We start from the raw sequence: 27917 nt of genomic DNA on the forward strand, positions 1-27917 counted from the left end.
CTTATGAGGATTAAAGAAGCACAAAAGTGCTTACAGTGGTGCCAGGCACACAGTAAATGTGCAATAGTTATGGTAGTGTTCTTGTTTTTATCACCAAGTACCAAGATGAGTCTAGCCTTAGCTATCAGGGATGGGGGCTTCCTATAGAAACAGCTGTACTGGCAGCATCGTGTCTTCCTGACAGAGTCTGTGAAGTCAGTTACTACAACAGGAAAACCAGTGACCTCAGAACCAAAGTTCACTTGAAGCCTCCTCCGCCCCAGCCTCAGCCCAGCCCAGCCCTGGACCTAGCCCAGGCCTGAGGCTTCCCAACCAGGCCCAGCCCCAAACTCCCTCCCTCCCAAGCTCAGGCAGACCCCTGGGCCTGAGGGGTGGGTTAGCACACTTGGGCCTCCAAGTCCCAAATCACCAGGCGATTAAACTTGCCTTTTATTGTGGTCCTGAGGATTATAAACAAGCAGGCCTGACATACGGGTCATTCCTGAGACTCCTGCTTCATTGGCTTTAACGGCCCCTTGGCGGTAAAGAATTTCAAAGCTGCTAACACCATAGTATATTAAAGTGGAATAAATTCCTCTGAATGGTCCTCAGGTGAGAACCAGTGCTGAGCAAATACCTCCTGGCTTCCTCTTGTAGGACCCAAGACTGACCCCTGGTGGTCTGTAAGACCTGCTGAAGCCCAGACTTTAACATGGTCATCCTTGAGAACCTTCTGTGTCTGAATCTGGTGTTCTCTCTTTCTCTCTCTCTCTCTCTCTCTCTCATCTATTAGAACTCTCTCTTTCTTTGTTCTATCAAAGAAAAGACAGAAGTCATTTCCTGAGTCCCTTGGGGGTGGGAATGGCATTGGAGGGAAAGCTTCAAAGCCAGTGCTCAAAGTAGAGTGGCAGAATATACCTTCCTGCCCTCACCCTCTGCACAGACATCAGAGTCCCACTTCTGGCACATGGCCAGGCAACCATCACTGGACTCATGCTGCACACCCTGCTTTAAGGCCAGGACCAAAGAGCTTGGTCCCAGGCTGTGTCTACACAACCTATGCCTTCAGGGCCAGTGTCTAGACAACCTGCATCTCAATAATCCAATCTGCATACCATGCTTTTGTAACTCCTGTACGTGAAGTTCTTATCTCTACAATCCAATTTCTGCACATTCTATGTCTCTTTAACATTTGTCTCTACAGTGTATCTGTACACTCCATGTCTGTACAACTCCCCTGTACATAGTCCTGTCCTGGGAAGCACATATCCACACAACACACTCATGCTGTCACATGGGTTTCTGCACACAACATGTCAGGGCAGAGAATGGATGACCAACCAGGAGGAGTTTTGCTTGTGACTCATTTTGAAAAGAACGCCTTCCTCCTCAATTCATACTCCAGGATGGTGACTGCAAAAGCCATCTGGATTGTTCCTCCAGAAATGGCTCATTTATCTCAGGACTTCATAAAGACAAGAAAAAAATTAAATGAGAAGAGCTAAAAAACCTTACTGAGAAATAGCATGAAAAAGAGATTCTCTATTATGTTTTTGAGGTTATCAAATTCACTATATTTTAGTTGTAAAATAAACTTTGAAAAAAACCTATCTCCAGCTATGCTTCTCTTTTAAAGTACTTCACACTGTCCGTTTATACTAATTGAGTTAATTAGCACAATATCAGTGATGTCATCATCACAAGGGTTAAGGTTAAGGTTAAGGTTAGGTAAAGTGAAGATCAAATTTCTGCAGAAAATATAGTTCACAACTTTAAAAAAGATTAAAAAAGACAGTTTTCTCCAAAAAAAATGAAATACTCTTCATTACAATAAATATATTCTAATAAATGTTTCCTATAACAATTCTAGTCTTGAGCTTAAAATTATTGTTTAAAAATTAAACTTTAAAAATGTTTAATATTAAGGGAAGGCTCTTTGTCCATCTTAATAAACAGATTTAGAAACTCAATTTTATGATGACAAGATATAGAATAAGCATAGATTTCACTTAAATTTTAAGGCACAAACTATCTAAATAGTTGCTAAGATTTTAGCCATCCAATCTTGTTTCTCAGTGGAATGCTGCTGGCATTTGGGGTTAAGAATATTCTCACCATGTGTCAGATTGTCCCAGGCACTGCGGGATATTTAGCATTCTTGGTCCTGTCCACTGAGTACCAAAGACACCCCCCAGTCAATGTGACAACCATAACCATTCCCAGACATTTTCAAACACACCCCACGGGGTGGTACTGACCCCAATTAAGAAGTGCTGGTCTCAACAAAACTTAATTGCTTATCCAGGGCTCTACATTCTCAAAGCAGGGGTGGACAGCTCCTTAAAGTTTTCCTCAAGGTTTTTGTTAAAAACCTGTAGGCTTTGGCTTTAACTTTTTTATTGAAATTTTTATTGAGATGATTATAAAGTCACATGCAGTTATAAGAAATAATACAGAGAGAGTCTTTGTACACTATGTCCAGCTTCCCCATGGTAACAAAATGTTTGTTTTGTTTTGCAAGACTATAGTACAATATCACTGATTGACACTGATACAATCCACATACCTTATCCTGATTTCCCATTTTACATGTACTGATTTGTGTGTGTTTGTGGGGTGGGGGGTGTTTCACACATTGTTATCACCTGTGTTACGCTCATGCCTCCACCACACAGTGAAGACATTTCAACACCACCAGGATCCCTCATCTGACCATTCATAATCACACCTATCTTCCTCCTGCGCCAACCGCATTCCCCTAGGTCCTAACCCTGGGCAACCATCAGTCTGTCTCCCAATTCTAAAATGCTCTCATTTCAAGAATGTTATATAAATGAAATCATGCAGTATGCAACCTCTTGGTATTAGCTTTTTCCATGCAGAAAAATTCCCTATAGATTTATCCAAATTGTTGCATATATGAGTACAGGTAGTTTGTTACTTTTACGGTTGAGTAGTATTCCATGATATGTATGTACCACAGATAGTTTAACCATTCAAGTGTTGCAGGACATCTGGACTGATTCCAGCTTTTAGCTATTACAAACAAAGCTGCTATAAATATCTGTGCACTGATTTTTCTGTAAATGTAAGCATTTCTCCAGGAGAAATGCCTGAACCCGTAATTGCTAGGTGGTATGGTAGTTGCATTTTTTTAAAAGAAACTGTTAAACTGTTTTCCAGAGCGGCTGTGCCATTATTTTGATATTATACATTCTGCCCATTTTCTTTTTTTTTTTTTTTTTTCCGAGACGGAGTCTCACTCTGTTGCCCAGGCTGGAGTTCAGGGGCGCGATCTCCGCTCACTGCAAGCTCCGCCCCCCAGGTTCGTGCCATTCTCCTGCCTCAGCCTCCCGAGTAGCTGGGACTACAGGCACCCGCCACCATGCCTGGCTAATTTTTTTGTATTTTTGGTAGAGACGGGGTTTCACCGTGTTAGCCAAGATGGTCTCGATCTACTGACCTTGTGATCTGCCCGCCTCGGCCTCCGAAAGTGCTGGGATTACAGGCGTGAGCCACTGCACTCGGTCCTTTTATGGTTGAGTAGTATTCCATGATATGTATGTACCACAGACAGTTTAACCATTCAACTGTTGCAGGACATCTGGACTGATTCCAGTTTTTAGCTATTACAAATAAAGATGCTATAAATATCTGCACTGGTTTCTCTGTAAATGTAAGTATTTCTCCGGAAGAAATGCCTGAACCTGTAATTGCTAGGTGGTATGGTAGTTGCATTTTTTTAAAAGAAACTGTTAAACTGTTTTCCAGAGTGGTTGTGCCATTATTTTGATATTATACATTCTACCGATTTTCTAATTGGATAGGTTAGCTTTTTTGCTGTTGAGTTTTGAGAGTTCTTTATACACTCTAGATATTAGTCTTTTGTCAAATAGGTGGTTTGCAAATAATTTTTTCCAGTCCGCGGATGTTTTTTCATCCTCTTTACATGAGATTTCACAGAGCAAAAGTTAATAATTTTGATGAGATCTAACTTATCAAATTGTGCTTTTGTCGTCAAGTCTGAGCACTTTTGCCTAGCTCTAGATCCCAAAGATTTTCCTCTTTGTTTTTTCTAAAAGTTTTATAGTTTTATGTTTTATATCTAAATCTGTGATCCATTTTGAGTTAATTTTTGCATAAGACATGAGACTTAGATTGAGTTGGGTATTTTTTTTATTGCCTTTGTGTCCAATTGCTCCAATAGCATTTGTTGGAAAGTCCACTTAAATTTAATTTTAATCTAAGCTAGATTAAAGACATTTGAGGTTTATAATCATTTCCCACACATGCACAGGAGTAAGCAACAGAGTTCATTAACAGTTAACACAAGCATACATATTTATAGCTAGTTACTAACTAGTTAAAGTAGTGGTATTAAACAAAAGTTTCAGAAAAATATCTGCAACATATATCGCAATTGAAGTTCTAATGTCTATAATACACAAGGAAATCTTAAAAAGTGAGGGCCGGTCGGGCGCGGTGGCTCACGCCTGTAATCCCAGTACTTTGGGAAGCCGAGACAGGTGGATTATGAGGTCAGGAGATCGAGACTATCCTGGCTAACACAGTGAAACCCCATCTCTACTAAAAATACAAAAAAATTAGCCGGGCCTGGTGATGGGCGCCTGAGGTCCCAGCTACACGGGAGGCTGAGGCAGGAGAATGGCATGAACCCAAGAGACGGAGCTTGCAGCGAGCCAAGATCGCGCCACTGCTCTCCAACCTGGGAGACAGAGAGTCCGCCTCAAAAAAAAAAAAAAAAAAAAAAAAAAAACTGAGGGCCAAAAACAGAGGCAAAAACACCTGATAGAAAAATGAATAAAGCCAAGTATGGTAGAACATGCATGTAGTCCCAGCTGCTTATGAGGAGTACCTGAGATGGGAGGGATTGCTTGAGCTTAGGAGCTTGAGACCAGCCTGGACAACATAGAGACTCCATCTCTAAAAAAGAAAAAGGAAAAGAAATAAAAAAGAATGAGCAAAAGTCACGAACAAACAATTTACCTAAAAAAGATATAAAATGTCCCTAAACACTTATGAGAAGTTGTTCAACTCATTATAAGAGAAATGCAAATTAAAACTACATTGAAATGACATTTATCACCTATGAATAATGAGCAAAAATTTTAGAACTTGGCAACACTCTATGTTGGCAAGGCTGAGGAGAAACAGACACTCTTACACATTGCTGGTAGGAATGCAAAATGATACAGCCTTATGGAAAGGAATTTGGCAGTATTTAACAACACTATATATGCATTTACCTTTTGTTCCAGAAATCCCACTTCTAGGAATTTACTCTAAAAATAAGCCTGCAAAAATACAAAATTATATATGTACAAGTTTATTCACTGCAGTATTATCTGTCATTGCAAAATATTGGTAATAACCTAAATGGTCATAGACAGATTTATCGAATAAACTAAATTATATCCACACAATGCAGTGCTGTGCAGTGGTAAAAGAGAATGAAGATGAAGCAATATGGAGTGATTTCCAGGACATATTTTGTAAGTGAAGAAGTAAAGTGCAAAAGAGTATACATAATATTCTACCTTTTGTGTAGGAAGAGGAAATAAGAAAATTACATGTATTTGCTTACTTAGTTGTGAAAGGAAATTGAGAAATGATAAGCCAGAAACTAATGAGAATGGTTCCCTACAGGGTAGATGTGCTGGTCTCAAACTCCTGACCTCAGGTGATCCACCCACCTCGGCCTCCAAAACTCGGCTGGGTTTACAGATATAATCAGCCTCCCTGTAGCTGGGACTACAGGCACATCACACCCAGCTAATTTTTGTATTTTTTGTAGAAATGGGATTTGCCACATTGCCTAGGCTGGTCATGTACTCCTAAGCTCAAACAATCTGGCCACCTTGGCCACCCAAAGTGTTGGGATTACAGGCATGAGCCACCGTGCCGGCCCAGGTCTTCTAAACATTGTCTCTTACAATAATTTGAGGGTTTCTTGAAGAAATGGAGGATTGCAAGTTTGAGCCAAGAAGGACCTGGGATATCTTAAAAGTAAAGAAGTGCTTAAAAAGAAAATGAAGAAGCAGCAGCACATCAAAAAACATAGAGGCCAATTTGAGGGGGCTTCTCCTGGCCAAATCTGGGTCAATGTGAACATCAAAATACACAGCAATAATAACGACTTAAAACTCATCGAAGGCCAGGCGCGGTGGTTCACACCTGTAATCCCAGAAATTTGGGAGGCCAAGGCGGGCAGATCACCTGAGGTCAGGAGCTTGAGACCAGCCTGGCCAACATGGTGAAACTCCATCTCTACTAAAAATACAAAAATTAGCCTGGCGTGGTGGTGTGTGCCTGTAATCCCAGCTACTTGGGAGGCTAAGGCAGGAGAATCACTTGAACCTGGGAGGTGGAGGTTGCAGTGAGCCAAGATTGTGCCATTGCACTCCAGCCTGGACAAGAGTGAAACTCCATCTCAAAAACAAACAAACAAAAAAAACTCATTGAATAAAATAAGAATCTATGAGTGTATGCTGATATAATTAAATAAGTGAATAAATAAGTGGGAGATAAGAGAAAGATCTTTCTTTTAGAATTATGCCAACAAATTAATGTAGAAAAAATGATGGAGTTAGATAAATCGCCATTTTGCAATCATCAGAGTTTTTATAGATTCGAGAGTTAAACAAAGTTTATGGGAGGCCCCTGTTTTGGATGAGCCTCCTGCATCAGGACCAAGCAGACCAGACCAAACCAGAATGGAAATTTTGTGCTGAGTGCCATGTCATCAAACTGAACTTTGAAATAGGCAAGTTTTCCAAAAAACAAGAGATTCTAGTCTACCTGAGTCAGCATAAGGAAGTCCCCTCTGTTTTAACCACATAACAAGAGCAACTTTGAAACAACCAATCCACTTTTTATTCTCTGTTTCTGCTTTCTTCAGCCCTTTTCAGCCTATAAAGTCAATCTCTTCTGCTCAGCTCAGTAGAACAGTCATTCTTAATGAGATGTTGCCTGATTCTGGAATGGCAAATGGAAGTCAATTCAATCTTTAAACTAAATTTGTTGTAATTTTTTCTTTTGACACAAGAATTATCAGTGGGTGCTAAAACTAGTGGGTGATGATTCAATAAGGAACAGGATATTTGCCTAGTTTTAAAGTATCTTTCAAAAATTACTTATTAATTACACAGGGGAAAATAATAACTTACAGTGAGGAAACCTGGAGGACACCAATGTAACCAAGGGATCAATGCCACCATCACCCATGAGACAGAGCAACCACGTGTGCCTTCGAATACCATGTTCTGAGAAGGACACAACATACATCTGTGAGTTTCAAGCTCAAATGCAAGATCTGAATCTCATCATAAGGAAATGTTAGACAAACCCAAACTGAGGGACAATTTACAAAATTACTGACCTGTACTATTCAAAAATGTCAAGGTCAAAAGCTGAGGAAATGTTCCAAATTAAAGCAGACTGAAGAGATATGAGAACTAAATGCAATGCAGGATCAAATCTTGGACCGGGGGAAAAAATTGCTATAAAGGCAATTGGCAAAATTTGTATTTGGGCTGAAGATTAGATGACAGCATTTTGTCAGTGTTAAATTTCCCAATTTTCATCATTGTACCATGGTTATATAACAAAATGCCCTGTTCTAATAAAAAACACACTGATATATTTGGAGGTAAAGGAATATAATGCCTACTTGCTCTCAAATGGTTCAGGAAAAAAACATTAATACTTAGAACAAATGATAATGCAAATAGGCCAAAATGATAACTTGGTGAATCTGAGGGAAGGGTATATGGGAGTTCTTTGTACTATTGCAATTTTCTGTACATGTAAAATTATATCAAAATTAAAATTTACCCCCCAAAATCTTTTTCCACCAGTAAAATTTTTTCTTAAGTGAAATTCCACCTGGAAGCCCAATGTGTCCAACAAATAAACTTGGAGTCATTTGATTGAAATGGGGATGGTAGCTCCAGAGGTCTGCCCACAGATTCCCCTCCCACTGTCCACAGCTACATCTGAAGGGCAAGTCCATAGCAACTTAGCTGTTCACAACCAGTCCCTCTCCATCAGAGCACTGGATGTGCCTAGGGTGGCATCTCTGTCCTCGCCCCTATTCAGAGCCTTTTCCCTGATCACCTCTGCCCTCCACTTTCCTCTGAGTCACGCTTACTGTGCTAATCAGGCCTCTTCCTAATATTTATGCAAATATGTTGATTGCAGAGAATTCTCACACTGTCTGCTATTGCCTAGGGTCCATGACACTCAGAAATGTTCTTCCCCAATCACACAGGGCTTCCCAGTTGCTAGTCCTATTTCTGCTTCAGGCTGCAGCTGCCCACACCTGTAGTACAGATGGGCTTCAGAAGAAGGAGCTCTTCTTGAAGAAATCAATGCACTATGCTGATCCCTGCTATCTCCTCTTGGCCCTGTAAAATACCTCTGGCAGCTGCAGTGGAACTCTTTGGCATTAAGCAAGGAAAAGATACCGTATTTGTTCCTACTGCAACAAACTACCATTATTATGGTGACTTAAAACAACACATATTTATTCTCTCACAGTTCTGGTAGTACATAGCCCAAAATCAATCTCACTGGACTAAAGTTGGGGTGTTGACAGTGCTAATTCCTTCCAGAGGCTTTGAAAGGAGAATCTGTTTGTTTCTTTCAGCTGCTGGTGCCTGTCTGTCTTCCTTGGCTTGTGGCCTCCTCCTCCATCTTCAAAGTTTATCACTTCAGTCTCTGCTTCCACCATCACATCACCTTCTCCTCTTCTGTGGAATCTCCCTCTGCCTCTCTCCTGTCAGGACACTCATGATTACCTTTAGGGTCCACTCAAAGAACCCAGAATAATCTCCCCATTGCAAGCTGCTTAATCACATCTGCAAAATACCCTTTGCCATATTATAAAGTAACATTCACAGGTTCTGGGGATTCAGAAGTAGATATTTTTAGGGGCTGCTATTCAGCCTACCACAGAGACCTAAACTGATTGCCGCCCAACAGTTTTTCCCTGTTACTCTAATTCCCCAGCCTTTATGATGATTTGCTGTCTTTCATTTAGTTATTCCCCCAGGTGCACTGAGTTGAGTTCAAAGTAGCTCGTTTGTAACGTACGCTGCCTTTGTTTTGCTGCTCTGCCCTATTGTGCCCCCTGCCGGCAGGTGACACTACAGAGCTTGTATCCGCACAGCCCTCACCTCATACAAGCCCGTTGTCAAATGAATTGATGGATAGCCCTAGCCCTGGATGGAATCCCCTGAAAGCAACAGAAAGGGGGTTGAGCAAGAAGATCCTCCACTGTTTTCCAAGCCTCTGGCTGGGGCAGATTGAGGTCTCCCTGGGAGATCTCATCAGCAACAACCACACTCATAAATCAAAAAGGAACTGAGCCACAGTGCTCCTGGAGAATGAAAGGGAAAAAAGAACATTGGTTCATGTTTGGGCTGATTCTAAACTATATGGGAATGAAAGCTTTGGGGGTGATGAATTTCCCTTTAATGCTGTCACATCTGTAGTCCTAGAGGTTTAACCTCTGATTTTTGGCTGTAAAACCAACATTATTTCTGCAAAGTTGACACCAGATGCTGCCAGAGAGATATAGCTAAAGTGATAAAAATCTATTTAACAGATTTAGTGAAGCAAATACAAACTAATTAACAATTTTAGAATTCGGATTAAACACTAATTCTTTTAAACCATAAAAACTGAGATGAACAAAAGGAAAAAAAATCTTCTCCCTCTAAAAAACTCAAAGGAGCCATCTGTTTGTCATTGAGAAAATGGCCCAATTGATAAATTTTGAACAAATTCCTACTTTTTTTCTGGATTTGAATGCATTGTGGACAGCCAGCCCAGAAAGAAGGCACATTACTTCCTGGCTAATGTGTCAATCTGGGCTTCCCTGAAGCTTCAGAAAACAAGCTATTTGTGTACTGACTCAGAAATAAGGACGCAAAGACTAAAATGATATCTTTATGAATCATGCTTGAGGCATATGTTTTTGACCATTAGTAAGAAACAATGGCCTGAGGTTCTTTCTAGCTTCCTCATGCAGTAGCCATTGGTGAGATACAAGTTCTTCATTAGCATCTCTCAACAAGGGCTGAGGAGCCTCTCTGCTGCCATTCTGAGACTTCCCAAATTAGGCCAAGTCTGAACCATGAAATTGTGGAAACCGGACTTGCTGACCTCCCGTCTCCCCACCTGGATGTTCTCAGCCTCAATATGCAGTTTAATTCTAGAACGCAGGCTATAGAATTAATCCCATCCTAATCAGGGTCGGGCGATGAGGAGAAATTCTGTTTACTCTGGTCGCAAATTCAGTTGATTTGACATCAAATCTGTCTGATTGTTGGACCCCTTCTGAGTGGCCCCTGGGAAAAACTCAGATCTATTGTGAGCTACTTGAGGATGGAGATCTTTGCATCCCTTGTGCCTAACCCAGAGGCCTGCATATATAAATGCTCAATTAATAATAATAAATTACCACTTATTGAGTGCCAGTTATGTGCCAGACACTGTGCTATCCCATTTGGTCTTCTCAATAACACTATGAAATAGATGTTATTATGATCCCTGTTTATGGATAAGAAAACTACATCTTAGATTAAGTAATTTGTCTAAGTTCATACAGCTCCTATGTGGCAAGATTAAGTTAAAACTCAGGCCTGTCTAATTCCAGAACTGATCTATAACCACTACACATATTCTGCCATATGCATGTACACAATAAATCATTCATTCACATTTCACCGTATTCTAAAAAAATGTTTGTGATTACTTTACAGAAATACAGCTAGTAGAACTCAATTGGGAGTATTGAGTTTCAGGAAAAATAAGAGTGGAAAGTCAAATTGTTAAGTGCATCGTCAGTCCAAATGAGGTCGGTGGCAGCACTTGGGGAACAATCTGAGGTACTCCTTGAGGTTTGGTCCTCGGACTCTTGAAGCAGGCAAGGCTGTGGACAACTGGTTCCAGGATGCAAGAGAAACTCCCATCAAGCTATGATGACCACAGAAAAGTTGGCCAAAGACCATGGAGGGTGAGCTGCAAGTGGACCAAGCCTGTCAATAGGACTTTGGGAACAGATCCCGTGGATCTGGTACTATGCTGCCTCATTTTCTCCCAAGTGGGTCAGTGTTTGGAGTCTAGAAACAACATGTTTTAACAACTCAAAATTCTTCATTGGGTTGGGGCATTATCAAAGCCAGTTACAGCCCATATCCTTTTTATCTGCCCATCCTGTAAAAGGCAACCAAGCTCATGGATTCCTTGTAGTTGTCTGGACATTTCCTTGGTCAGTGTTCCTTCTTTACTCCAAAAGATCCTTTACAACTAGACACATAGGCCATTCTCTTGGGACCTCCTAATGGCTATTATCTAAAATTCTCCTGATGATACAGATACACACTTCAAATATTAGAATAGCATAAACATTTTTCAGACTAGAGTTTCCAGTCTGTACTTCTGGACAATGAGTGGCCAGATTAGACCCCTAATTCCTAAGCCTACCACTGGGCAGGATGGCAAGTGGTCACTGTCAGAGAGGCATGGCAGCATCATACCAGATACAGAATAATAGTTGAAGAGCAGGACGCGACTGAGCAATTAAGTTGCCTCAGTTTGCCAGTAAATCTGAGAACAGACCAACTTTGATGAGATATAGATTACAGCAGGTAGAAACTGATTTTGTCACCCTCTGGCAGTTTAAGCCCCTGATCTTTCCCTCAATTCCTGCCCCATATCAGGGAGCTAGTCATGCCATTGGGCTTTTCATGCCAATATTTCTCAAACTAGCACCTCTGGACATTTTCTCTGAGTTCATGAGATTCTGATAGTGTTTTTTTAATTTGTTTTCATATTGATGAAAATATAAAAATAATCAATATTCATATCTTGTGGGTCAACTGAATAACCAACTCAAACCACAGAATTTCTATGTCCACATGTAGATTTGTGTTTATGAGAGCATAAGGGTCAAATAGAACTGCTTTAATTCTCTCAGACTAGCGAAAAATGAGTGTGATGGACTTCAACACAAACAATGTGATCATTGACAAGTGAAGAGCAAATGACCTCACAGCATCCTGTAGAAACAAAGGTGTCATGATATTTAGGATAGAGGAAGATGGCAGACACACTGAGTCATCACGTGGCATGCAGCACATTCAGCAGAGTCGTGGCCAACTCACACAAACCTGTGCCATAGCCCCAGGACCATATCCACATGGCAAGAAATGATTTTGTTTTAGCAAACCAATATCATTGATCCTATTAAAGATTAATCTTAATTCTATTGATTTTGTGGATTTGTTTGTATTTTATAAATTCATAAAAGCTTGTCTAAGCTTTTATGTTAAATGTTAATGTTTACACAGTATTGCTTATACTTAAATTTATACATGTGTTATGTTTTTAGGATTATACTTAGTTTAGCATCTGTGTATATTTAAAATAATTATGATAATAAAATTATTTGTCAGCATTGTTTTCTCCTAAAAAGAGACTATGCATCATTCAAGCTGGAAGCACTATTTATTATTCTCTGAATATTACATCATCAATTTCTCTAATACGGTGGCACTTGCCCCCATTGGTCAATGGGTGTGTCTAATGTATTCTAATGGTTAGACTAACTTCTTCTTTACTTTGTTTGGCCTCCTTGTTCAAAATCCACGCTCCTGAAGAATGCTGAAATGATCAGTAGTGTTAAACAGGAGTAGAACATAAAGTCCTAGAAGGTTCTCAGGCAAGTCCTCAAGGGCTAGCATTTTGTCAGAAGGGAAAAGCAGAAACCCAGCATCAGATCTAGGTAAGACTTAGTTGTACCCAGGCAGCAGGACAGTCCAATGCTCATCCCTGGGGTATCTTGATCTCCTCCCACCATAACCATTAAAAACAGGCCTGGAGGACCAAGCCTGCAGCTGAAAATCCACCGGCCCCAGGTGTGAAGTGGCAAAGGCTGAGAGGCAGGACCCAGACTGGTGAATTCACAGATCAGTTGCTGGCCACAGAGAAAACAAATTATTTTAGATATAATTAAGTGTAGACAATAAAACACCAAGGCCATCTCAATAAAACATCACATTACTTCTGACTTGAGCTATACAAAAGAAGAGAAGGAAGATCCCATTAGAAGAAATTGTTGACATATTAGAGCTTTGCCCTTAAGCCCCATCCATGGCCCTTTAAATGTGGCCTGGCTGCATGTGGACAGCGCTGGGATCTGAGAAGGGAATGCCACCTGGGACAGAGTGACAGTCAAGGTCAGTAATGCTCGCTCTGGGCCACTGCCTAGAACAGTTCCTGCCTGTCCTGAAGTAAATACCCACAAAATCCAAGAGAGCTATATGAACGAAGGAGGTAGACAAGCTTTTACATGCAGACACACTTGATTTATATCAAATACATACACATACTTTTTAATCCCACAAAGAAATATGCTTTCTACCATTTTTCTTGAAACATACAACCCCTTTTGGGCTATCTTTCATGTGTTTTCATTGTTACTGAAGACATGGATACACACAAATACTTTTATATCATAAGGGAAACAATAGTGCAAGCGTGCTGCAAAGGATAAGGGACACACAGTTTAAAGTCAAGAGATGGTGTGCTGAACTCAACAGCACTTGCTCTGAAAATCGCAGGCCCTGCCCAGGCCTGCTGAAGCCACTGTATATGCCTTGCTAAGGCAAACATCAGTTGTGCTCAGCATTAATTCCAGGTGACTACAAAGGGAGCAGAGGCTGAAATGATGTTCAAAGGCCATTCATCCTTCAGATTTGGGCCAACCATTCTCCAGTGTAACCAGTTTGCTGCTGGGCATCTTTTTCTGTAATACATTTATTAATTAACAACCTATATCAGATAATAGAAGTAGATTCCTAACGCAGAATACCATTACATGTCTGGGTACACATAATGATGCCATTCCCACATCTTGGCCAACAGCCCACACTAACATGGCCCTGCTGATGTGGGTATAACACGTCCTATTAAATGAAAAACCTAACATAATGGCAGCTATTAATACCTTCTAATATTAATAGGCAGCATTAATCTTATGTAATAGAATCTGTCCACTTACCAAGTACTTCGTTTCACAGATCTTCCCAATTTCTTTAAGTGTCCTCCCACCACCCTGATCACTATCTGCTGGACACTCTCTGATTTGTCATAACTACCAAGGTGGGGGCTGGAGGGGCCACCAATGCACTAACAGCACACAAAAAGTAACCTCAATTGGGACTCTGAAGCTCTCTTATTCTCTCAGCTACATCCACCCCAAGAGGAGAATGAACACAGGAGACATCCTCTTTAGTATAATACACTCTTGCTATCCCTCAGATCTTAGCTTTGGTGTCACTTCCATTAGGAAGACTTATCTGCCTGTCTCCTCTACCTCAGTAACAACAACAACAACTGGATTAAGTGTGCTCCAACAAGGTTCCCCAGGACTGTTGGTTTTTCCGTATTTGCCATCACCTCCTGAGGTCTTCTTGTTAGCAGGGGGCATCTCTCCAACCAAAGCATAGAAAGCATTCAATAAATATTGAGTAAGTGGACAAATGACTGAATAGATTTTTAGATGGATTAATGCATAGGTAGATGGGAGGATGGGTGGATGGGTGGGTGGCTGGGTGGATGGATGGATGGATAGATGGGTGGGTGGGTGGATGGATGGATAGATGGGTGGGTGGATGGATGGATGGATGGATGGATGGATGGATGGATGGATGGATGGATGGATGGATGGATGGATGAATGTTCTTTGCCTTTGTTAGAGGTTCTAAGGAAAGGAGCGTTCTCTGGTATGATGGTTTAAGGGTGATCTTGCCACAAGATGGCGCTCATAATTTTCTTAATTTATAGGTTTTATAGAAAATTTTCATGTCAAATTTTAAATTGTCTTAGAATCATTATATATGTTTCACAGCTAATGTAACTTATTTACTATACTGTCCATGTTTCATTTTCCAACACATTTCACTCAATAACCAACATGTTCTTTCTTCCTGGAACATCAAAACGACCCTGCAGCATTTTGCTGTGATGTTGGGTGGGTTGCTTTGGGGCTCTGTGCAGAGTGCAGAGAACGACGTTAGTCCCTCGACAGTGCAGGGAATCAAGGCATTGTTCTTCTACCGCACCATCTCCAACAACAGAGTCAGCAGAAAAGTGAAACCTCGACTTGAAATATCTATTAACCTTTGAAAACATGAATCTTGCCTTGACAAAATAATAATGTCTTACATTTACACAGTGTTTTATGCCACACAAAGCAATTTTGCATCACCAAAAAACAGTTTTTGAGTACTTGAGAACATGCCAGTCACTTTGGATTTATTAACTACATTTAACCTTCATGCCAACCCAATGAATTATGTCTTAATATCTCCCATCTTACAGATAATAAAATGAAGGTTCAGAGAGGGGATGTGACTCACCAGAATTACCTACGTGGTAAGTGGCAGAGGTATAGTTTGGACTCAAGTTTTATTTTTAACTCTACATTAATTTGCTTCCCATTATTTGCTGTGACATAAGCTATTTCAGTGTTAAGGAGACCGTGTTAGACAATAAGGAGGAAAGGAAACTTCCACGTATAACTTCCTGTGATTATGTGCATATATTTATGTGCACATGCATACACACACACACACACACACATAAACTCACCAGCTCTATAAAGGGAGTTATAATTACCATTTTCAAGTAACCACAACATGCTAGGCACAATGCCAAAAGGTTCTTTCACACATCATTTCATTTTATCCCTACCTACTTCTGTGAGAAAGAACATTATCCCCATTTTACAGATGTGAAAATTGTAGCGCAGAGAGATTAAACGGCTTATGTTATGTCACAGAGGAGCTAAGCACCAGGGCTGAAATTTAAGTTCAACTCCACCTGACTTCAAAGCTTCAGTCCTTCCTGTGGCACAAGATGTTGCCAGAGGCCACCTGAGTACGGGTAAGGGGTAACTTGGGAATTCTGGGAAGGATTCCTGGAGCTGCCTCTCTACTCTTTCTGCTCTTATCAAACTGCCTATAATCACCAAACCTTCCTCTGAGCCCTCACATGTTCTGTTCCTCTGCTGGAAATGCCCTTCCCTACAGAGTCTGCCTGGAAAGCGCCTGCCATGTTTGAGCCCCAGCTCAAGTACCACTTCTCCTATGGTGCCTCCTCTGATAGCCCATCACCAAATGTACACACACATCCTCACACCACATCCATCGTCCTTCCTCTAAATCTCACCTTCTTCCCCTACACACACAAATACACTCATCTTGTCAGTCTTTATAGAATCCTAAATATCCCACTGCATGGTGTCAACCGTGAATGGCCTGAGATTTTTATCTATCTGTAAGCTAATAAGTTGACCTGCCGCAGATTCACAGATGCTGGCAGAAGATGAAGGTGACGTCTTCACTCTATATCTCTGGCACCTTTAACGATGGCCTGCTCATAGAAGGAGCTCTGTCCATGATTGCTGAGTAACTGAGAGAGTAAGTTCAAGGCAAGTCCAAATGGTTGATGATACATAGCTACGGATAGACAGGCTGTTGGCAGATCTGTGTGGAGTGAAGGAAAGAGCTGTGAAAAGAAAGGCATGAGCAGTGGCAGCAGGTGGAGTCTGGGAGGATGCAGCTTCCCCTCCATGGACTAGCTAGAAAGGCTATGTCTATTTGTAAGTATTTAAGTCTCAAGCTGGAAAATTCGAGAATTAAGCCTAGCACAGTGGCACACGCCTGTAATGCTAATTACTTGGGAAACTGAGGCAGAAGGATCCCTTGAGCCCAGGAGCTTGAGACAAGGCTAGGCAACATAGTAAGACAGATGAAAGAAAAGAAAAAGAAAAAGAAAGAAGGAAGGGGAAGGGAGAAGGGGGAAGGGGGAAGGGGAAAGGGGAAGTGAAAGGAAAGGAAAAGGAAAGAAAAGAAAATTCAGGAATCAGTCTCTCTCTGGCCCTTGCTCTCTCTCTCTCTCTCTCTCGCTCTCTCTCTCTCGCTCTCTCTCGCCCAGACTGCAGTGCTGTGGTGCTATCATGGTGCGCTGGCGCCTCAAACTCCTGGGCTCAAGCAGTCCTTCCATCTCAGCCTCCCAAGTAGCTGAGACTACAAGTGTGTGCCACGACACCTGGCTAGTTTTTATATTATTTGTAGAGACCATTTCCCTATGTTGCCCAGGCTGGTCTCAAACTCCAGGTTTCAAGCAATCCTCCCACCTTGGCCTCCCAAAGCACTGGGATTACAGTTATCAGCCACTGTACCTGCCTCTCTTTTTTCTTTTATTTTATTAACAAACACTTACACATGGCACTTAACTTTGTGCCAAGCACTGGCTCGAAGAACTTTACATATATTAACATATTTGTTACATCTATGTTCATCTTCACAGCCTCTGTGACTGCTGCAGGGAATTCAATTGAATGTGGCAAGAACGACACCCCCTGACTTCAGGGTGAACACCTCGACTAGTCTGAGGCAGGCTGCAGAAAGTCCACATGGAGAGAGAAGGCTGTCTCTTGTTCCAGCCCCCAGTTGCTAGAGTGTTCCCAGGCCTGGCCCAGACTGAGAGGAAGGCTGCAAGATGACCTCAGCCCCCATTAAAACCAAGAGAGAGCCTACCTGAACCATCTACTCCTAGGTTTGAGAGAAAAGTAACTGTTTTGAAGCCACTGCTCTGGTGTGACTTGCTATGCTGCACTAGATGACTGACACAGGCTTGGGTTCCCTTTGAGATGAGTGCTGTTCTTAGCCCCAGAATTGAAGTCCCTAACCACTACACTAAGGTGCCTCTAGTTAAGCCCATAAAATGAAACCAACTAGATAATCCCATCACACACCAGATCTCCAAGTTGCAACCGCCTCTACTAATGATTCCTGCGTGTTTCAAAAATGTCTGCTAATCCTTAGTTGTTTTGGTCATTCTGCTTGGCTCCAGTTAACAGTAACTCTAGGGTTGCAGCACTTTCAGCTCTTCCAAAGTGTGCACACAAACAAGCTTAAGTGAAGCCTAGAAAGACCTCTAATGCCCACAGCAAAACAAAAATGAAAACAGACGAGGGCCCACTCTTCAGCTGTATACCTTGACCGTGGTAAGAAGTCTAAAAAACAAAAATGCTGTTGGTTAATACGGAGTACAGCTATACCACAGAACTTTATTTAAAACACATTTTGGGCCAGGCACTGTGGCTCACACCTGTAATCCCAGCACTTTGGGAGGCCGAGGTGGGTGGATCACTTGAGGTCAGGAGTTCAATACCAGCCTGGCCAACATGGTGAAACCCTGTCTCCACTCAAAATACAAAAATTAGTCCTGTATGGTGGTGCACACCTGTAGTCCCAGCTACTCGGGAGGCTGAGGCATGAGAATGGCTTGAACCTGGGAGGCGGAGGTTGCAGTGAGCCGACATCGCGCCACTGCACGCCAGCCTGGGCGATAGAGCGAGACTCAATCTCAAAAAAATAAAATTAAAATTAAAACAAAAAATAAAACACACTTTGGGGGAAAAGAAGTATACCTGACAAGAAGATTCTCTAGATCAGGTGTGAGCAAACTATGGCCTATAGGCCAAATCCAACTGGCCACTTGGAATTGTAAATAAAGCCTTATTAGAACACAGCCATATCCATTCACTTATATGTTGCCAGTGGCAGCAGCAGAGTTGAGTCATTGTGAGAGGCTGTATAGCCCACAAAGCCAAAAGGATTTATTCTTTACAGAAAAAAACTTTGTCAAATCCTGCTTTAGGTAAGAGACATTTTGCTTCCTTTTAATGTTTTAAATGTCTTTCAAATCATCCATCCCTTTCCCTCATTCTTGTTTTTAAATGTTTAATTATGAGATATTTCAAACATACAGACAATACGACTAAATAGTAAATAACTTGCTTATGTACCCATCACTGACATTAAACAGATGTTAACATTTGCCATATTTGTTTCCGCTCATCTTTAAAAAAAATAAAAAATATACAGCGAAAGTATCCCTATCTCTTTTTCTTCCCTGCTTCTCCACAGGTTGTCATTTCTTGAAGTTGGAGTGTTTCCTTCCTATTCACGTTTTTGCACATCACTACAAACCTATACAATTTGCTACAGGCTTGTACCATTTTTCCATAAATACTATCATATCACATGTGTCTTTTGGCCACATTTTTCCACTCAGTATTATATTTTTGAGATGTATAGTTATTGACACATGTATATCTAGTTCATTCACTTTCATTGCACATGGCATTCCATTTTATGAATAAACCACAGCTTACATTAACAGTTATGTAACAACATGATGAGAGACAATTAATTCGGTTGTTTCCACTTTTCTCTGTTACCCACAGTGCTATGTTCAACATCTTTGTATACATCTCCTTGTGCACAAATATATGAGTTTCTCTAGGGTATGTTCCTTTGAGGAATAGCTGGTCAACAGGTGGGAATATGATAAATTATCTTCCATTCAGCCTTCCAGAGTCCACTTTCCACTCATTCCCATCCTGCTCTGGGCCCCCAGAGCTGAATAGTGTGGACTAACCAGCCAGCTCCCTTGCCTTCTGTCCCTTTGTGTTGAGCCAATGCAGAAGACCAATGGGAAGTTGGAAGGTGGAGGAAAATGCAATCAGCGTACTTATTTCCCCAGTTGCCTCCCCATGGGAAAGGCGCAGGCTGGAGAGGCCCCTCTACTGAGGGTCACAGCCCTCTCTGTCTCTAGGTTCCAGTAACTGCTCCGGCAGCTTTGCCCTTCAGGCCTAAGGGTGGTCAGGTCCCACTGACACTAATTCCTGGGTACTGCCCCATCCCTTGTGCTTTTCCTGTACCTTGTCCATATCTTTCTAAATAGTCCTATTATTAAACTGCCCTCAAATTATCAAATTTGAGGGTGCCAACTGTTTCTGCCAGAGCCCTAGCTGACACGACGTGCATCCTCAACTTTATAGTCTTTGTAAGCTGCTCCCCAAAAGACCTGTATCAACCTGTACCCCCACACATTTGAGTATGAGTTCCTATTTCTTCACATTTTCTCCAAAACTTGGTGTGATCTGATTTATAACTTTTTCCAATGAGGCTGAGCAGGAGCATCTTTTAATGTATTTATTGGTCATTTGTAAATTGTCTGCTCATATTGTTTGCCTGATTTTCAGGCTTTTTCTTTTTCTGGATAGTGTAAATGAGTCCTTTAGGTATACTGAACACTCATTCTTGTTTGACTGGAAAGAAATCTCCTAATCTGGGTCTGGTCATTTCCCTTGATTTATGGTGGTGGCTTTCAGTTTGAAGGTAGTCAACATTGTCAATCCTTTGCTGATTTTGCTTTTTATAACTTAGAGTCTTTCCTAACATATTGCCATAAACATAATCTCTTATACTTTCTTCCAAAAGTTGCATAGTTTTGCTTTTCATCTTTAGCCTATCTGGAGTATATTTTATTGCAGGTATTAGGTGAAAGGTAGGAATATAATTTTATTTTTTCCATACAGATAGCCATTAGATGATTGATTAGCCTTCCCTATCTTCACTAATTCATAAGGCCCCTTTGCCATATTTTAAGACTCCATATATACACGGGGTTGCTTCCGGGCTCTGTTATTTTGTTCCATTCGTCTACTTGTCTATCCCAGTCCCAGTCACACTGCCTTTATGAAAAGTCTGGAGGTATCCTACCACCTTCCCCCAAATCTGCTTCTTCTTCAAAATTATCTTAAGTGTACTTTCTCATGTGCATTTTAGGTTGTAGATGTGTGGTGTTATTTCTGAGGTCTATGTTCTGCTCCATCATCTCAATCCCAAAACTCCTCAAACTTACAGGCAACTTCAGCAAAGTCTCAGGATACAAAATCAATATGCAAAATCACAAGCATCCCTTTACACCAACATTAGGCAAGCAGAGAGCCAAATCATGAATGAACTCCCATTTACAATCTCTACAAAGAGAATAAAATACCTAGGAATACAGCTCTAGCATGCCACTATTATGGTTTTGCACAGATTCATCTAAGCCACATAGGCAAAGTGTGACCACAGTTTGACCTAAATCTTTGCAGAGTACCCTGCCATCTTCCCAAGAACATACATAGCATGGCAGACAAATACTCCCTATTTTGCAAAAGGTTGTCATGAGTCAGTTTCTTATCTGCCTGCCTCATTCTGGAGAAGCATGAGCTTTCAACCTTAATCATCCCCCACCCTGCTACACTACAGCCACACGTTATAAAACTGCTTATCTATAGTCTAGAATTGGTTCCCCCATAACAGAGCAACCTACTGCTCATATCATCTGTCATCTGGACCCTTTCATTTTGGTGTCATCCTGGGGACAAGGTACATAGGGAGCTGACACCATACTGATCATGCTTTTGCTATCTATGTAAGTAGTAAACTGTAGGTTTGTTTTGTCTTTATCAACCAAATCTATGGCTGGGTGATAAACCCTCGTAACTACTGCAGTAGTCAATGATGCCTGGAAGCTGCTTGACTCATTGGAATGATGTTGCTAATAGTCTTCTTCATGATTTTTAAAGTTAAAATCTCATTTTCCTTCTAATATATATTTGAGACTTAGCTCTTGTTTTTCTAATTAAATCTTATTAGAGGTGCATCTACCTGATTAGCTTTTTCAAAGAACCAGCTTTAGTTTTATAGATATTCTCTGTTTGTTTGTTTATAATATATTTTCAGGTCTTTATTATGTTCTTTTTTTTAGATTTATTTAGTTCTTTTTCAAATTTCTTGCAGTGGACACTTAACTCATTACTTTTCAATCTGCCTCTCTCTAATATTTGGTAATTTTTTTTTATTATTATACTTTAAGTTTTAGGTTACATGTGCACAATGTGCAGGTTAGTTACATATGTATACATGTGCCATGCTGGTGTGCTGCACCCATTAACTTGCCATTTAGCATTAGGTATATCTCCTAATGCTATCCCTCCCCCCTCCCCCCACCCCACAACAGTCCCCAGAGTGTGATGTTCCCCTTCCTGTGTCCATGTGTTCTCATTGTTCAATTCCCACCTATGAGTGAGAACATGCGGTGTTTGGTTTTTTGTCCTTGTGATAGTTTACTGAGAATGATGAGTTCCAATTTCATCCATGTCCATACAAAGGACATGAACTCATCATTTTTTGTGGCTGCATAGTATTCCATGGTGTATATGTGCCACATTTTCTTAATCCAGTCTATCATTGTTGGACATTTGGATTTGTTCCAAGTCTTTGCTATTGTGAATAATGCCGCAATAAACATACGTGTGCATGTGTCTTTATAGCAGCATGATTTATAGTCCTTTGGGTATATACCCAGTAATGGGATGGCTGGGTCAAATGGTATTTCTAGTTCTAGATCCCTGAGGAATAGCCACACTGACTTCCACAAAGGTAGAACTAGTTTACAGTCCCACCAACAGTGTAAAAGTGTTCCTATTTCACCACAACCTCTCCAGCACCTGTTGTTTCCTGACTTTTTAATGATTGCCATTCTAACTGGTGTGAGATGGTATCTCATTGTGGTTTTGATTTGCATTTCTCTGATGGCCAGTGATGATGAGCATTTTTTCATGGGTCTTTTGGCTGCATAAATGTCTTCTTTTGAAAAGTGTCTGTTCGTATCCTTTGCCCACTTTTTGATGGGGTTGTTTGATTTTTTCTTGTAAATTTGTTGGAGTTCATTGTAGATTCTGGATATTAGCCCTTTGTCAGATGAGTAGGTTGCCAAAATTTTCTCCCATTTTGTAGGTTGCCTGTTCACTCTGATGGTAGTTTCTTTTGCTGTGCAGAAGCTCTTTAGTTTAATTAGATCCCATTTGTCTATTTTGGCTTTTGTTGCCATTGCTTTTGGTGTTTTAGACATGAAGTCCTTGTCCATGCCTATGTCCTGAATGGTAATGCCTAGGTTTTCTTCTAGGGTTTTTATGGTTTTAGATCTAACGTTTAAGTCTTTAATCCATCTTGAATTAATTTTTGTATAAGGTGTAAGGAAGGGATCCAGTTTCAGCTTTCTACATATGGCTAGCCAGTTTTCCCAGCACCATTTATTAAATAGGGAATCCTTTCCCCACTGCTTGTTTTTCTCAGGTTTGGCAAAGATCAGATAGTTGTAGATATGCAGTGTTATTTCTGAGGGCTCTGTTCTGTTCCATTGATCTATATCTCTGTTTTGGTACCAGTACCATGCTGTTTTGGTTACTGTAGCCTTGTAGTATAGTTTGAAGTCAGGTAGTGTGATGCTTCCAGTTTTGTTCTTTCGGCTTAGGATTGACTTGGCGATGCAGGCTCTTTTTTGATTCCATATGAACTTTAAGGTAGTTTTTTCCAATTCTGTGAAGAAAGTCATTGGTAGCTTGATGGGGATGGCATTGAATCTATAAATTACCTTGGGCAGTATGGCCATTTTCACAATATTGATTCTTCCTACCCATGAGCATGAAATGTTCTTCCATTTGTTTGTATCCTCTTTTATTTCCTTGAGCAGTGGTTTGCAGTTCTCCTTGAAGAGGTCCTTCACCTCTCTTGTAAGTTGGATTCCTAAGTATTTTATTCCCTTTGAAGCAATTGTGAATGGGAGTTCGCTCATGATTTGGCTCTCTGTTTGTCTGTTATTGATGTATAAGAATGCTTGTGATTTTTGTACATTGATTTTGTATCCTGAGACTTTGCTGAAGTTACTTATCAGCTTAAGGAGATTTTGGGCTGAGACAATAGGGTTTTCTAGATATACAATCATGTCATCTGCAAACAGGGACAATTTGACTTCCTCTTTTCCTAATTGAATACCCTTGATCTCCTTCTCCTGCCTAATTGCCCTGGCCAGAACTTCCACACTATATTGAATAGGAGTGGTGAGAGAGGGCATCCCTGTCTTGTGCCAGTTTTCAAAGGGAATGCTTCCAGTTTTTGCCCATTCAGTATGATATTGGCTGTGGGTTTGTCATAGATAGCTCTTATTATTTTGAGATACGTCCCATCAATACCTAATTTATTGAGAGTTTTTAGCATGAAGGGTTGTTGAATTTTGTCAAAGGCTTTTCTGCATCTATTGAGATAATCATGTGGTTTTTGTCTTTGGTTCTGTTTATATGCTGGATTACATTTATTGATTTGCGTATATTGAACCAGCCTTGCATCCCAGGGATGAAGCCCACTTGATCATAGTGGATAAGCTTTTTGATGTGCTGCTGGATTCTGTTTGCCAGTATTTTATTGAGGATTTTTGCATCAATGTTCATCAAGAATATTGGTCTAAAATTTTCTTTTTTGGTTGTGTCTCTGCCCAGCTTTGGTATCAGGATGATGCTGGCCTCATAAAATGAGTTAGGGAGGATTCCCTCTTTTTCTATTGATTGGAATAGTTTCAGAAGGAATGGTATCAGTTCCTCCTTGTACCTCTGGTAGAATTCGGCTGTGAATCCATCTGGTCCTGGACTCTTTTTGGTTGGTAAGCTATTGATTATTGCCACAATTTCAGAGCCTGTTATTGGTCTATTCAGAGATTCAGCTTCTTCCTGGTTTAGTCTTGGGAGAGTGTATGTGTCCAGGAATTTATCCATTTCTTCTAGATCTTCTCGTTTATTTGCGTAGAGGTGTTTGTAGTATTCTCTGATGGTAGTTTGTATTTCTGTGGGATCGGTGGTGATATCCCCTTTATCATTTTTTATTGCATCTATTTGATTCTTCTCTCTTTTTTTCTTTATTAGTCTTGCTAGCGGTCTATCAATTTTGTTGATCCTTTCAAAAAACCAGCTCCTGGATTCATTAATTTTTTGAAGGGTTTTTTGGGTCTCTATTTCCTTCAGTTCTGCTCTGATTTTAGTTATTTCTTGCCTTCTGCTAGCTTTTGAATGTGTTTGCTCTTGCTTTTCTAGTTCTTTTAATTGTGATGTTAGGGTGTCAATTTTGGATCTTTCCTGCTTTCTCTTGTGGGCGTTTAGTGCTATAAATTTCCCTCTACACACTGCTTGAATGTGTCCCAGAGATTCTGGTACGTTGTGTCTTTGTTCTCATTGGTTTCAAAGAACATCTTTATTTCTGCCTTCATTTTGTTATGTACCCAGTAGTCATTCAGGAGCAGGTTGTTGAGTTTCCATGTAGTTGAGGGGTTTTGAGTGAGTTTCTTAATCCTGAGTTCTAGTTTGATTGCACTGTGGTCTGAGAGACAGTTTGTTATAATTTCTGTTCTTTTACATTTGCTGAGGAGAGCTTTTCTTCCAAGTATGTGGTCAATTTTGGAATAGGTGTGGTGTGGTGCTGAAAAAAATGTATATTCTGTTGATTTGGGGTGGAGAGTTCTGTAGATGTCTATTAGGTCCGCTTGGTGCAGAGCTTTGTTCAATTCCTGGGTATCCTTGTTAACTTTCTGTCTCGTTGATCTCTCTAATGTTGACAGTGGGGTGTTAAAGTCTCCCATTATTATTGTGTGGAAGTCTAAGTCTCTTTGTAGGTCACTCAGGACTTGCTTTATGAATCTGGGTGCTCCTGTATTGGGTGCATATATATTTAGGATAGTTAGCTCTTCTTGTTGAATTGATCCCTTTACCATTATGTAATGGCTTTCTTTGTCTCTTTTGATCTTTGTTGGTTTAAAGTCTGTTTTATCAGAGACTAGGATTGCAACCCCTGCCTTTTTTTGTTTTCCATTTGCTTGGTAGATCTTCCTCCATCCTTTTATTTTGAGCCTATGTGTGTCTCTGCACGTGAGATGGGTTTCCTGAATACAGCACACTGGCGGGTCTTGACTCTTCATCCAATTTGCCAGTCTGTGTCTTTTAATTGGAGCATTTAGTCCATTTACATTTAAAGTTAATATTGTTATGTGTGAATTTGATCCTGTCATTATGATGTTAGCTGGTTATTTTGCTCATTAGTTGATGCAGTTTCTTCCTAGTCTCGATGGTCTTTACATTTTGGCATGATTTTGCAGCGGCTGGTACCGGTTGTGCCTTTCCATGTTTAGTGCTTCCTTCAGGAGCTCTTTTAGGGCAGGCCTGGTGGTGACAAAATCTCTCAGCATTTGCTTGTCTGTAAAGGATTTTATTTCTCCTTCACTTACGAAGCTTAGTTTGGCTGGATATATAATTCTGGGTTGAAAATTCTTTTCTTTAAGAATGTTGAATATTGGCCCCCACTCTCTTCTGGCTTGTAGAGTTTCTGCCGAGAGATCCGCTGTTAGTCTGATGGGCTTCCCTTTCTGGGTAACCCGACCTTTCTCTCTGGCTGCCCTTAACATTTTTTCCTTCATTTCAACTTTGGTGAATCTGACAATTATGTGTCTTGGAGTTGCTCTTCTCGAGGAGTATCTTTGTGGTGTTCTCTGTATTTCCTGAATCTGAATGTTGGCCTGCCTTGCTAGATTGGGGAAGTTCTCCTGGATAATATCCTTCAGAGTGTTTTCCAACTTGGTTCCATTCTCCCCGTTACTCTCAGGTACACCAATCAGACGTAGATTTGGTCTTTTCACATAGTCCCACATTTCTTGGAGGCTTTGCTCGTTTCTTTTTATTCTTTTTTCTCTAAACTTCCCTTCTCTCTTCATTTCATTCATTTCATCTTCCATCACTGATACCCTTTCTTCCAGTTGGTCGCATCAGCTCCTGAGGCTTCTGCATTCTTCACGTAGTTCTCGAGCCTTGGCTTTCAGCTCCATCAGCTCCTTTAAGCACTTATCTGTATTGGTTATTCTAGTTATACATTCGTCTAAAGTTTTTTCAACGTTTTCAACTTCTTTGCCTTTGGTTTGAATTTCCTCCTGTAGCTCGGAGTAGTTTGATCGTCTGAAGCCTTCTTCTCTCAGCTCGTCAAAGTCATTCTCCATCCAGCTTTGTTCCATTGCTGGTGAGGAACTGCGTTCCTTTGGAGGAGGAGAGGCACTCTGCTTTTTAGAGTTTTCAGTTTTTCTGCTCATTTTTTCCCCATCTTTGTGGTTTTATCTACTTTTGGTCTTTGATGATGGTGTTGTACAGATGGGTTTTTGGTGTGGATGTCCTTTCTGTTTGTTAGTTTTCCTTCTAACAGAGAGGACCCTCAGCTGAAGGTCTGTTGGAGTTTGCTAGAGGTCCACTCCAGACCCTGTTTGCCTGGGTATCAGCAGCGGTGTCTGCAGAACCACGGATTTTTGTGACCTGCGAATGCTGCTGTCTGATCGTTCCTCTGGAAGTTTTATCTCAGAGGAGCACCCGGCCATGTGAGGTGTCAGTCTGCCCCTACTGGGGGGTGCCTCCCAGTTAGGCTGCTCGGGGGTCAGGGGTCAGGGACCCACTTGAGGAGGCAGTCTGCCCATTCTCAGATCTCCAGCTGCGTGCTGGGAGAACCACTGCTCTCCTCAAAGCTGTCAGACAGGGACATTTAAGTCTGCAGAGGTTATTGCTGCCTTTTTGTTTGTCTGTGCCCTGCCCCCAGAGGTGGAGCCTACAGAGGCAGGCAGGCCTCTTTGAGCTGTGTTGGGCTCCACCCAGTTCGAGGTTCCCGGCTGCTTCGTTTACCTAAGCAAGCCTGGGCAATGGCGGGTGCCCCTCCCCCAGCCTCCCTGTCGCCTTGCAGTTTGATCTCAGACTGCTGTGCTAGCAATCAGCAAGACTCCGTGGGCGTAGGACCCTCCAAGCCAGGTGCGGGATATAATCTCTTGGTGCTACTGTTTCCTAAGCCCGTCGGAAAAGCACAGTATTCGGGTGGGAGTGACCCGATTTTCCAGGTGCCATCTGTCACCCCTTTCCTTGACCAGGAAAGGGAACTCCCTGACCCCTTGCACTTCCCGAGTGAGGCAATGCCTCGCTCTGCTTCGGCTGGTGCACAGTGCGCTGCCCCCACTGTCCTGCGCCCACTGTCTGGCACTCCCCAGTGAGGTGAACCGGGTACCTCAGATGGAAATGCAGAAATCACCCGTCTTCTGCGTCACTCACACTGGGAGCTGTAGACCGGAGCTTTTCCTATTCGGCCATCTTG

General features: G+C 41.3%; 1 long non-coding RNA gene across 1 annotated transcript in view; it reads right to left on the reverse strand.

The window, feature by feature from the left end:
* Window positions 1-4807: 4807 nt before the first annotated feature.
* Window positions 4808-27917, reverse strand: part of LOC134759414 (uncharacterized) — a 55240-nt gene continuing 32130 nt past the window's right edge. The window contains exon 3 of the long non-coding RNA XR_010135482.1: window positions 4808-4923. This is a non-coding gene — a long non-coding RNA (uncharacterized LOC134759414). The remainder of the gene's footprint in view (window positions 4924-27917) is intronic.

This window comes from Pongo abelii, chromosome 9 (genome assembly GCF_028885655.2).
Source record: "Pongo abelii isolate AG06213 chromosome 9, NHGRI_mPonAbe1-v2.0_pri, whole genome shotgun sequence".
NCBI classification, from domain to species: domain Eukaryota; kingdom Metazoa; phylum Chordata; class Mammalia; order Primates; family Hominidae; genus Pongo; species Pongo abelii.